At 35.0% G+C, this 12032-nt stretch overlaps 1 protein-coding gene and 1 long non-coding RNA gene across 8 annotated transcripts in view; both read right to left on the bottom strand.

Annotated features, from left to right (window-relative positions):
• Positions 1 to 11544, bottom strand: part of LOC129052188 (uncharacterized) — a 118933-nt gene extending 107389 nt beyond the window's left edge. The window contains exon 1 of the long non-coding RNA XR_008517079.2: positions 11203 to 11544. This is a non-coding gene — a long non-coding RNA (uncharacterized LOC129052188). The remainder of the gene's footprint in view (positions 1 to 11202) is intronic.
• Positions 1 to 12032, bottom strand: part of MACROD2 (mono-ADP ribosylhydrolase 2) — a 2107194-nt gene that overhangs the window by 1500255 nt on the left and 594907 nt on the right. The gene's annotated exons all lie outside the window — the stretch shown is intronic.

Genomic DNA, 12032 nt, shown 5'->3' with positions numbered 1-12032 from the left:
AGTATGGCCATTTTCATGATATTGATTCTTCCTACCCATGAGCATGGAATGTTCTTCCATTTGTTTGTATCCTCTTTTATTTCATTGAGCAGTGGTTTGTAGTTCTCCTTGAAGAGGTCCTTCACATCCCTTGTAAGTTGGATTCCTAGGTATTTTATTCTCTTTGAAGCAATTGTGAATGTGAGTTCACTCACGATTTGGCTCTCTGTTTGTCTGTTATTGGTGTATGAGAATGCTTGTGATTTTTGTACATTGATTTTGTATCCTGAGACTTTGCTGAAGTTGCTTATCAGCTTAAGGAGATTTTGGACTGAGACAATGGGGTTTTCTAGATATACAATCATGTCGTCTGCAAACAGGGACAGTTTGACTTCCTCTTTTCCTAATTGAATACCCTTTATTTCCTTCTCCTGCCTAATTGCAGCTGAGGGTCCTGTCTGTTAGAGGGAAAACTAACAAAAAGAAAAGACATCCACACCAAAAACCCATCTGTGCATCGCCATCATCAAAGACCAAAAGTAGATAAAACCACAAAGATGGTGAAAAAACAGAGCAGAAAAACTGGAAACTCTAAAAAGCAGAGCGCCTCTCCTCCTCCAAAGGAACGCAGTTCTTCACCAGCAACGGAACAAAGCTGGACGGAGAATGACTTTGACGAGTCGAGAAAAGAAGGCTTCAGACGATCAAACTACTCTGAGCTACAGGAGGAAATTCAAATCAAAGGCAAAGAAGTTGAAAACTTGGAAAAAAATTTAGACGAATGTATAACTAGAATAACCAATACAAAGAAGTGCTTAAAGGAGCTGATGGAGCTGAAAGCCAAGGCTCGAGAACTACATGAAGAATGCAGAAGCCTCAGGAGCCGATGTGATCAACTGGAAGAAAGGGTTTCAGTGATGGAAGATGAAATGAATGAAATGAAGTGAGAAGGGAAGTTTAGAGAAAAAAGAATAAAAAGAAACAAACAAAGCCTCCAAGAAATATGGGACTATGTGAAAAAACGAAATCTATGTCTGATCGGTGTACCTGAAAGTGATGGGGAGAATGGAACCAAGTTGGAAAACACTCTGCAGGATATTATCCAGGAGAACTTCCCCAATCTAGCAAGGCAGGACAACATTCAGATTCAGGAAATACAGAGAACGCCACAAAGATACTCCTTGAGAAGAGCAACTCCAAGACACATAATTGTCAGATTCACCAAAGTTGAAATGAAGGAAAAAATGTTAAGGGCAGCCAGAGAGAAAGGTCGGGTTACCCACAAAGGGAAGCCCATCAGACTAACAGCAGACCTCTCAGCAGAAACTCTACAAGCCAGAAGAGAGTGGGGGCCAATATTCAACATTCTGAAAGAAAAGAATTTTCAACCCAGAATTTCATATCCAGCCAAACTAAACTTCATAAGTGAAGGAGAAATAAAATACTTTACAGACAAGCAAATGCTGAGAGATTTTGTCACCACCATGCCTGCCCTAAAAGAGCTCCTGAAGGAAGCACTAAACATGGAAACGAACAACTGGTACCAGCTGCTGCAAAATCATGCCAAAATGTAAAGACCATCGAGACTAGGAAGAAACTGCATCAACTAATGAGCAAAATAACCAGCTAACATCATAATGACAGGATCAAATTCACACATAACAATATTAACTTTAAATGTAAATGGACTAAATGCTCCAATTAAAAGACACAGACTGGCAAATTGGATAAAGACTCAAGACCCATCAGTGTGCTGTATTCAGGACAACTATCCCACATGCAGAGACACACACAGGCTCAAAATAAAAGGATGGAGGAAGATCTACCAAGCAAATGGAAAACAAAAAAAGGCAGGGGTTGCAATCCTAGTCTCTGATAAAACAGACTTTAAACCAACAAAGATCAAAAGAGACAAAGAAGGCCATTACATAATGGTAAAGGGATCAATTCAACAAGAAGAGCTAACTATCCTAAATATATATGCACCCAATACAGGAGCACCCAGATTCATAAAGCAAGTCCTGAGTGACCTACAAAGAGACTTAGACTCCCACACATTAATAATGGGAGACTTTAACACCCCACTGTCAACATTAGACAGATCAACGAGACAGAAAGTTAACAAGGATACCCAGGAATTGAACTCAGCTCTGCACCAAGTGGACCTAATAGACATCTACAGAACTCTCCACCCCAAATCAACAGAAGATACATTTTTTTCAGCACCACACCACACCTATTCCAAAATTGATCACATAGTTGGAAGTAAAGCACTCCTCAGCAAATGTAAAAGAACAGAAATTATAACAAACTGTCTCTCAGACCACAGTGCAATCAAACTACAACTCAGGATTAAGAAACTCACTCAAAACCGCTCAACTACATGGAAACTGAACAACCTGCTCCTGAATGACTACTGGGTACATAACAAAATGAAGGCAGAAATAAAGATGTTCTTTGAAACCAACGAGAACCAAGACACAACATACCAGAATCTCTGGGATGCATTCAAAGCAGTGTGGAGAGGGAAATTTATAGCACTAAATGCCAACAAGAGAAAGCAGGAAAGATCCAAAATCAACACCCTAACATCACAATTAAAAGAACTAGAAAAGCAAGAGCAAACATATTGAAAAGTTAGCAGAAGGCAAGAAATAACTAAAATCAGAGTAGAACTGAAGGAAATAAAGAGAAAAAAAACCCTTCAAAAAATTAATGAATCCAGGAGCTGGTTTTTTGAAAGGATCAACAAAATTGATAGACCGCTAGCAAGACTAATAAAGAAGAAAAGAGAGAAGAATCAAATAGACGCAAGAAAAAATGATAAAGGGGATATCACCACCGATCCTACAGAAATACAAACTACCATCAGAGAATACTACAAACACCTCTACGCAAATAAACTAGAAAATCTAGAAGAAATGGATAAATTCTTGGACATATACACTCTCCCAAGACTAAACCAGGAAGAAGTTGAATCTCTGAATAGACAAATAACAGGAGCTGAAATTGTGGCAATAGTCAATAGCTTACCAACCAAAAAGAGTCCAGGACCAGATGGATTCACAGCCGAATTCTACCAGAGGTACAAGGAGGAGCTGGTACCATTCCTTCTGAAACTATTCCAATCAATAGAAAAAGAGGGAATCCTCCCTAACTCATTTTATGAGGCCAGCATCATCCTGATACCAAAGCCGGGCAGAGACACAACCAAAAAAGAGAATTTTAGACCAATATCCTTGATGAACATTGATGCAAAAATTCTCAATAAAATACTGGCAAACCGAATCCAGCAGCACATCAAAAAGCTTATCCACCATGATCAAGTGGGCTTCATCCCTGGGATGCAAGGCTGGTTCAATATATGCAAATCAATAAATGTAATCCAGCATATAAACAGAACCAAAGACAAAAACCACATGATTATCTCAATAAATGCAGAAAAGGCCTTTGACAAAATTCAACAACCCTTCATGCTAAAATCTCTCAATAAATTAGGTATTGATGGGACGTATCTCAAAATAATAAGAGCTATTTATGACAAAGCCACAGCCAATATCGTACTGAATGGGCAAAAACTGGAAGCATTCCCTTTAAAAACTGGCACAAGACAGGGATGCCCTCTCTCACCACTCCTATTCAACATAGTGTTGGAAGTTCTACTCCATAATCTTAAGGGAACTTAAGAGTGAATTAAAATTTCTCAAAAATCAAGACATTTAAAAAGAAAAATTTGAAAAAGGTAGTCTTCTAATCAGGTTACAAATCTAAAAATAAATGCAATAAAATGCTTCTAAATAATATTACTTTAGATTATAAACAATTGTTCATATACAATTTACATACAAATTATAACAATACAGGTGTTCTTTGGTATGCATGCAGTATTACGAATTCTCCATATACCTCTATCTAGACACCACCACACCATAAGTCTCCGAGAGTCTAGGTGTCAATCTATCTGAACAATATCTTAATTATTGCACATAATAAAGCAATAAAACTTTATTTGGATCTGACAGTCCATCTGTTAAAGCTCCTGTCATATCAAATAAATGAAAATAAATCAAACATTATTTCACGAAAATAGTTTCTGAGTTTCCTAGTATATTAATAAGGGCAAATTCTAAAGTCTATTAATAAGAGAGAAATTAAGAGGCAAAAAGGCTAATTAAAATTCAATATATTTTATTAGTTTATTTACTGTTATATAAACCTTAAGAAATGACTCTGTGAAATTAGTCCTAAAATAAGTGTTGTCATTTCCTAGAAATCAATTAACACTGTCCACAGGTAGTGGTAACAGGGTAGGTAAAATATGACAAACTCTTATGTTCATAGATCTATGGGAGGATGCAGAAAACATGTATAACAATATTCTCAAGAAAATCACTTCAGAAAAGTTTTCTTTGTGATATTCAAACATGAAATGCATTACTATCTAAAATAATAAAGCTGAGTAATAATCATTAATAAAATGAGTTGTGACATTTTAAAATTTCCTATTTTTCCCTTTTCTTATCTCTGTAAATCCCAGAAATAGGCTGTACTTTCTTATATCCAACCACATATGATTTGGTGAGGCAGCCACAGAATGATGTCTGTATCTGAATATTCTAGAGGTCAGTTTTTTATCCTATCTTTAGTGCCTGTATATCCAGGCATGTATACACACATGCGTGCACCTGTGTGTGTGTGTGCGCATGTACTTTAAGTACAGTCATTCATTCCCATGAAACAAAGCGTGGTTAGCAAGCAAGTCTTTCTGCCTAGCAGCTGCAAAAACTCATGCCTCTAACATATTTAAAATTATTTTAAATAAAATCCTAATCATCCTACTTTTAAAAGGTCTCTATAGAAAATTCTTTAAAACGGATAGCAAGTTCTTGTCCCCTCTTTTGTCCTCTCAAAATCTTTGGCTGGTGAAAATGCACAGGTTAGATACTATTAAGAACTAAGCAGTAGAGCTTGAATACTTAAATATGTAAATATACATGCTATTAAACATTTTCACATTCAGCAGGTCAAAACAAAGAGAAATGTGAATAGATAGAGAAAAGAAAAAGGACCAAATTGCAGCCTTATGTGTACCCCTGAGCCCTGTTTGACACCGGAGAGACAGAGAAGAGACATGGTAGCAGCCATTACTGTCTCCATTTAATGACACAAGCAAAACCTCTGAGAATCCTGGTATCTCCCAAAGGGTACGTACAAGTCATGCATGATTCATGTTGTTAGAAATTATTCCAGTCAACTTATAGAATGGAGACTCTGTTGTAAAAATTTGGAGGTCAGCCCTAAAATGATTTATTTATATAACTAAAGAAAAAAATGTGAGAATTATAGTTACAGAACATAAAAATATTATAAGCTTTGAACATTTTAGTATCAGTAAGTTATAAAAACAGAAAGTAGAGGGAGAACAAGTAGAAAAGTGTAAACATGCTGATATTCTAATTTTGTATACAGAGGTTAAAAGATAATGCTTGAAGCATCGAGTAATAGGAATTCGAGTATATAACCAAAATATATGAGCTATAAAGTTAGTAGGTCTACTAACTTTATCCTCTTCCATAGCTGACCACTCTAGAAATTACTTGTTCTAGCAGATATGATTAAAATGTATAAGGTATTAAAACTGCTAGACGCTAGCTAGAATTTTTTTATGTAAAATAAATTATTTGTGTAAATTAAATTCATATATTTTAATTTAGAAAAAAATACACTGCTAAAATGTTTAACATACATCCCTTAAAAAGTGTAAATTCAAAGAACACAATTTTTATACTTATGAGGTTCACAGACAGAGCAGGCAATTTTATCTTCACTTGATAAATATTTCTAACAGGTAGTTTATTGCTACCAAATATAAATACTGAACTTTGCTTCTGCTTTTAAAGTTCATACTATCTCTTTAGGTAGAGATCTTCTCATTCATTTTAATTACTAAGAAATGCTGCTTTAGAACAAATATGGTATCAAGAACGTTACAACTCATGGAATTAAATTGATTCAGTACATTTGTGAATCTTGTGTCTCTGTGTGTGTTATAATATGAAGCCTGAAAAGGATCACATCACTGTAAGTTCTATGATTACAGAATCATAGACCTTGTCTATATGGTATAAATACACACACACACACACACACACAAACACTTCAATACTTAATACAGTATTGTATTTTGAGGATAAAAAGACAGAAGCAGCTCTTTCAGGAATGAAACTTAGTATAGACATAAATATTTTAGTTTATGCCATAATTAAACACTATTATACGTGGAGTAAGGTTTAAAGAATTTAAGAAAATTTAGATGTAATGTTTCATTTGCTTCATATATTTCCAGGCACTAATATTTGATGTGCACACATTTATAATAGTTATGTTTTCCTGATAAATTGTTCTTTTTATAATTATACAATGTCTCTCTTTATCTCTAATAATGTTTCTTTGCTCTGAAGTTTATCTGGTAAGAATATAACAATTTCTTTTCTTAAATTAATGTTTACATGGTATATATTTTTCCATGCTTTTACTTTCAACCTACCTATATTGTTGTATTTGAAGCAAATTTTTTATAGACAGCATATGGTTGGGTCATGTTTTTTATCTATTATGTCAAAATCTGTCTTTTAATTAGTTTATTTAGCCATTTACATTTTCAGCTTTATTAATTCACATACCAGGCCCTTTAAAAATACACGATTAAATGGTTTTTGTATGTTCATAGACTCTTTCAACCATCACCACAATCAATTTCTGAACATTTTCTTCATCCCCAAAAGAAACTCATGCCATTTGTATTCACTCCCTATTTCCCCCAACAATCAGTAATCTGCTTACGGCCTCTACAGATTTGCCTATTCTAGACATTTCATATAAATGGAATAATACAATATGTAGTCTTTTATGACTAGCTTTTTTTTCATTCAGCATAAGTTTTCCAAAGTTCATTTATCTTGTATCAGTACTTGATTCCTTTTTAAGCATGAACAATTTTCCATTTTATGAATATATTTTGTTTATCCATTCATGAGATGATGGACATTTAAGTTGTTCCATTTTGGGGCTATTATGAATAACACTGGAATGAAAATTAACGTGCAATTTTTAATGTAAATTTTTTTAATCTCTTGGTTATATACCTATGAGTAGAATTGCCAGCTAATATAGTAATTCTATGTTTAACAATTTGATGATCTGCTATACCATTTTTCACAGTGACTGCACCATCTTACAGTCCCACCAGCAATGGGTAAGTGTTCTAGTTTCTCCTTATCTTGGTCAACAACTGTTATTATCTGTCTTTGTTGGTAATAGCTATCCTAGTGAATAAAAGTGGCTTGTCATTGTGGTTTTGATTTACATTTCCTTGAGAGCTAATGATGTTCAGCATCTTTTCATGTATTTATTAGCAATCTGAATAACTTATATGGAGAAATATCTATTCAGAACCCTTGCCTAATCCAAAATTGCGTTATCTGTCTTTTAATTAATGAGGTATATGAGTACTTTATGTATTTTGGATACAAGTTTCTTATCAGATGTATGCTTTACAAATATTTTCTCCCATTCTGTGACCTGTACTTTACTTTCTTTATGGTGTGATTTGAAGCACTAAAGTTTCAATTTAGATAAAGTCCAGTGTATGTATCTTTCTTTTTGTTGTCAGTGCTTGTACTTTTGGTATCATATCTAAGAATTCATTGCACAAGGTCATGAATTTTACACCTATGCTTTCTTCTGAGAGTTTTATAGCTTTAGTTCTTCCACTTAGATCTATGATCCATTCAGAGTTAATTTTTATATATGGTGTAAGGAAGGGATCTAACTTCATTCTTTTGCATGTGGATATCCAGTTAGCCCAGTACCATTTGTCAAAAACACTGTTCTTTCCCCCATTGAATTGTCTTGGCACTCTTGTTGTAAATCAATTGGCCATCAATGGAAGGCTTTATTTCTGGACTCTTAATTCTATTCCATCAATCTATCTGTTTATCCTTAGGCCAGCCCCATGTTGTCTTCATTACCGTAGTTTTACAGTTTTAAAATCAGAAAATCTAAGTATTTAAACTTGGTTCTTCCATTTCAAAACTGTTTGAACTATCCTGGGTCCCTTGCATTTCCATAGATCATTTAAATTTAAAGTAATAAAATTGGGTTTATTGACATATTAGGGCTTAAGACTGTCATTTTATTACTTGTTTTCTCTTTGCTTCCTCTGTTTCTCTTACTTTCCTTCGGGTGATTTGATCATATAAAAATTTCTATCTTGACTTCTTTATCTTTTTAAAAGTATATTGCTTTGTATAATTTTCTTAGCAGCTGCTCTAGAAAATAACAATATACCCATGTAACTCATCAAGTCTAATAGTATCAACGTATGGGAATGACGGGATCAAATTCTGTTTAGCACCACTGAAATCACGGAGGGAGTAAGATGTGAGTTTTCCAGTGGTGTTTGGCAGATACTGCCAAAAATTTTCTGGTGTAAAGCCACCCTTCACCTGGTCCTTTGCCTAAAGAAAACAAGATTTTCTTGGAGCTTCTTTATCTGTACTTTCTGGCAGTTCTGGCAGTTCTGGCAGTTTGGAGGCTTCTGTAGCACCTAGCTCAGGATATATGACAGATAACACAAAAATTCAAGGAACTCACTGCTTTGTAGTTCAAGTTCCAAAAATTCCTAAGCAGTTCACCCTCTTCTTCTGATCTTTGAGAGACTTCCTTACCATCTTCATAGCATTGTATCTAGAAATTTTTAGTTATAAGGGAGAGAACCCGGAAGGAATGAGGCTACTCCATTTTGGTGGAACTGAAAGTAATATTTCATTTTAGTATTTAAAAATGCCTATTTGTGTCCTTTGACCTTCACTGATATACTCTGATGTTTCTACCAGTATCTTAGAGGGTTTGACTACTTGGGTGGAGGTACCAAATTATTTCTTTTGTTGTTCATATGCAGGCAAACATTCATTTATATTTATCTAAAAGTAATTGTAAACATTTGAAAATAATTATATGGTTAAGTCACTTCAATTAGTTAAAACAGTTGGATGAGAACACAACAGAATATTTCAAGCAACAGCTGAGTAGAAGATTTTAATCTCATTACAACTGATGTCAGCATTCTACCTGAGGCAAAACTAATTGCAGCAGCTTCCGCCCACAGCCCCACCTCACCACATACTCATCCCAGATAACCATGCAAAAGAAACTGCACTAATAAAGGGAGAGTTTTCATTTGCGCCTTTACAGTTATGTATAAGCTAGAGCACAATGTCCCCCATGTACCTAACAGAAAGTGTCCATGCCCTTTCCCAGGCCTCTCCTTAGTGCCAGCATCTGGGATGGAATGCTGGCTGGATGTGCTATTTTATGGGAACAAAAGGAATATATGTGTCTTCAAGGAGGATGAACCTAATTTAGAGTCTCAGGTCCACCTTGAGTAAGCTACTCAACATCTCAGAACCTCAGTTTCCTTGTCTATAAAATATGGGCTCCAGGAGCTTTTAATTCTCTTGAAGAATTAAATGAAAGTATGTACCTCTCAGAGCCAGTACCTGGCTCAGAAAATGCTAAATAAGTACATATTTGACCCCCTGAGTTGGCAATGACAAAACAGTGGAACTGGAGGGGCTCACATAACTCAGGAACACCAGAATTGGTTTAAATTAGAATTCCCCCCAAATTCTACTAGAATTTTAAAAGAATATATTCTACTACTAGAATTTGGGGGGAATTCTAATTTAAGCTTATATATTCTTTTAATTTTTTGGGTACATAGTAAGTGTATATGTTTGTGGAGTACATGAGATGTTTTGATACGGGCATATGCAATGTAAAATAATCACATCATGGAGAATGGGGTATCCCTCCCCTCAAGCATTTATTCTTTGTGTTACAAACCCTAACCCAATTACACTCCTGTAGTTTTTAAAAATATACAGTTAAGTCATTGTTGACTATAGTCACCTTGCTGTACTATCAAACAGTATGTCTTATTCATTCTTTCTGTTTTTTTAATACCACTAACCATCCCCACCCCCTACCTCTAACCTATATATTTGAAGGAAGTATGTCTCCCCAAAATATTAAAACAAATAAAAAACCTTGGTCTCAAAACACACATGCATTTAATATGAGTAAATATAAAAATTTAAACCCTCCTGATAAATCTTTCCTTATAGGTGATCAGATTTCAAGTATACTTTTTCTAAAAATATATTCAGGGACAAATGTTAAGAACTTTTACTTTAATTCTGTACTATTTTCCCCCTGAGAGTTATTTAAAGACTAAAAGGAATTTTAAAATAATGTGTAGAAAATGTAAAGGTTCTCTCATACATATCTGTTAGGCATAAGTGGCAGAATTCAGATAATTCAATACACACTCATCCCTCCCTTTTCCCCAGTTCTCTCTGAAAACTGGAGGGTAGTTTGGGGTTAAGTGGAGTTTCTGAAGATCAAACTACTGTCATAAGTTCTACTGTTTGGGCCTACAGAGCCATGGGAGCACTCAAAACAGTGATTCCAGTTTATCAAATTAATGTTCTCCAAAAGAGTAAGTCAGATTCTCCAGGCTGGAATTCTGGAATTCTCACCACAGATAGGTTGCACAGCCCTGGCAAATCACTTAGCTGTCTGAGCTTCAGTCTCCCAGCTAAGTGGCGAGAGCAGCACAGCACACCACATTCTATAAGAATTTTCTCATCTAGCCTGACCATGCCCTTCAGAGTCAAAGGAAACGTCAGCAGTCATTACTGACCTCATTTAAGGACAGAGAAATGAGGGTTCTGAAAATATTCGTGTTTCCCAAAGGGTGATATACAAATCGTGGATGATTCATAGGCAACCTTTGAGAAAGGAGAACTACTGACTTTGAGGAATGAAGAGAAAAACTGGCAAAAGATAGGGACATGGGGGAAAAACTGAATTCCCAAATAATAGCAGCTAGCAAATATGAAGCTGGCAAATGAAGGTATTAAAAATGAGCAAAACAGCTGTAGAAGACCTGGGAAATGACCCATTCAAGAAGTTGACTTCTATGAACAGCTGATTCATAACGCCATTGAGGGCCAGGAATTTCAACACTGAATAGTAACTTAAACTCTGTGATAAATAGAAAACCATGCTCAGAATTTTGAAATGTCTTAGACCATGGAAGGAAATAAGTGTAGAAGGAAAGTTCCCTGATTTCTTACTTCAAATCGGACCAGGTCCTACCTCATGTAAGGCCAACTTTGATGGTCATTATCCAGCTTCCCATGACTCTAAATTCCACTTCTGTAGTTTTGGAGTAGGTGCAGTCATGCACTACATAACAACATTTTGATCATTGATGGACTGCATAGACAAGGTGGTCCCATAAGATTATAGTGGAGCTGAAAAGTTCCCATTGCATAGTGATGCCATAGCCATCATGACATCATAGCACAATGAATGATACTGATGTAAACAAACCTACTGTGCTGCCAGTCATACAAAAGTATAGTACATACAATTATGTACAGTACATAATAATTGATAATGAAAGACTATGTTACTGCTTTCTGTATCTACCATACTATTGATTTCTGTTTCAGAGTATACTTCTTCTACTTAAAAAAAAAAAAAAAAAGTTAACTATAAAACAGCCTCAGGCAGGTCCTTCAGGAGGTATTCCAGAAGAAGGCACTATTATCATAGGAGATGACAGTTCCATGCATGTATTGGCCCTGAAGACATTCCACTGGGAAAAGATGTGGAGGTGGAAGACAGTGATATTGATGACCCTGGTCCTGTGTATGCCTGGACTAGTGTGAGTGTTTCTGTATTAGTTTTTAACAAAAAAAAAAATTAAGTAAAAAAAAGAAATTTTAATATAGAAAAAAGCTTATAAAATAAGAATATAAAGAAAAAATTTTGTACAACTGTACAATGTATTTGTGCTTTAATCTAAGTATTATTACAAAAGAGTAAAAAAGTTAAAAATAATTAAAAGTACATAAAGTAAAAAAGTTACAGTAAGCTACAGTTAATTTATTATTGGGGAAAGAAAAAATATTTTTAACACA

Source organism: Pongo abelii, chromosome 21, assembly GCF_028885655.2.
Source record: "Pongo abelii isolate AG06213 chromosome 21, NHGRI_mPonAbe1-v2.0_pri, whole genome shotgun sequence".
Classification (NCBI taxonomy): Eukaryota; Metazoa; Chordata; class Mammalia; order Primates; family Hominidae; genus Pongo; species Pongo abelii.
Note: the sequence above shows the minus strand (reverse complement) of the source record. Positions and strands in the feature narration are given on the sequence as shown.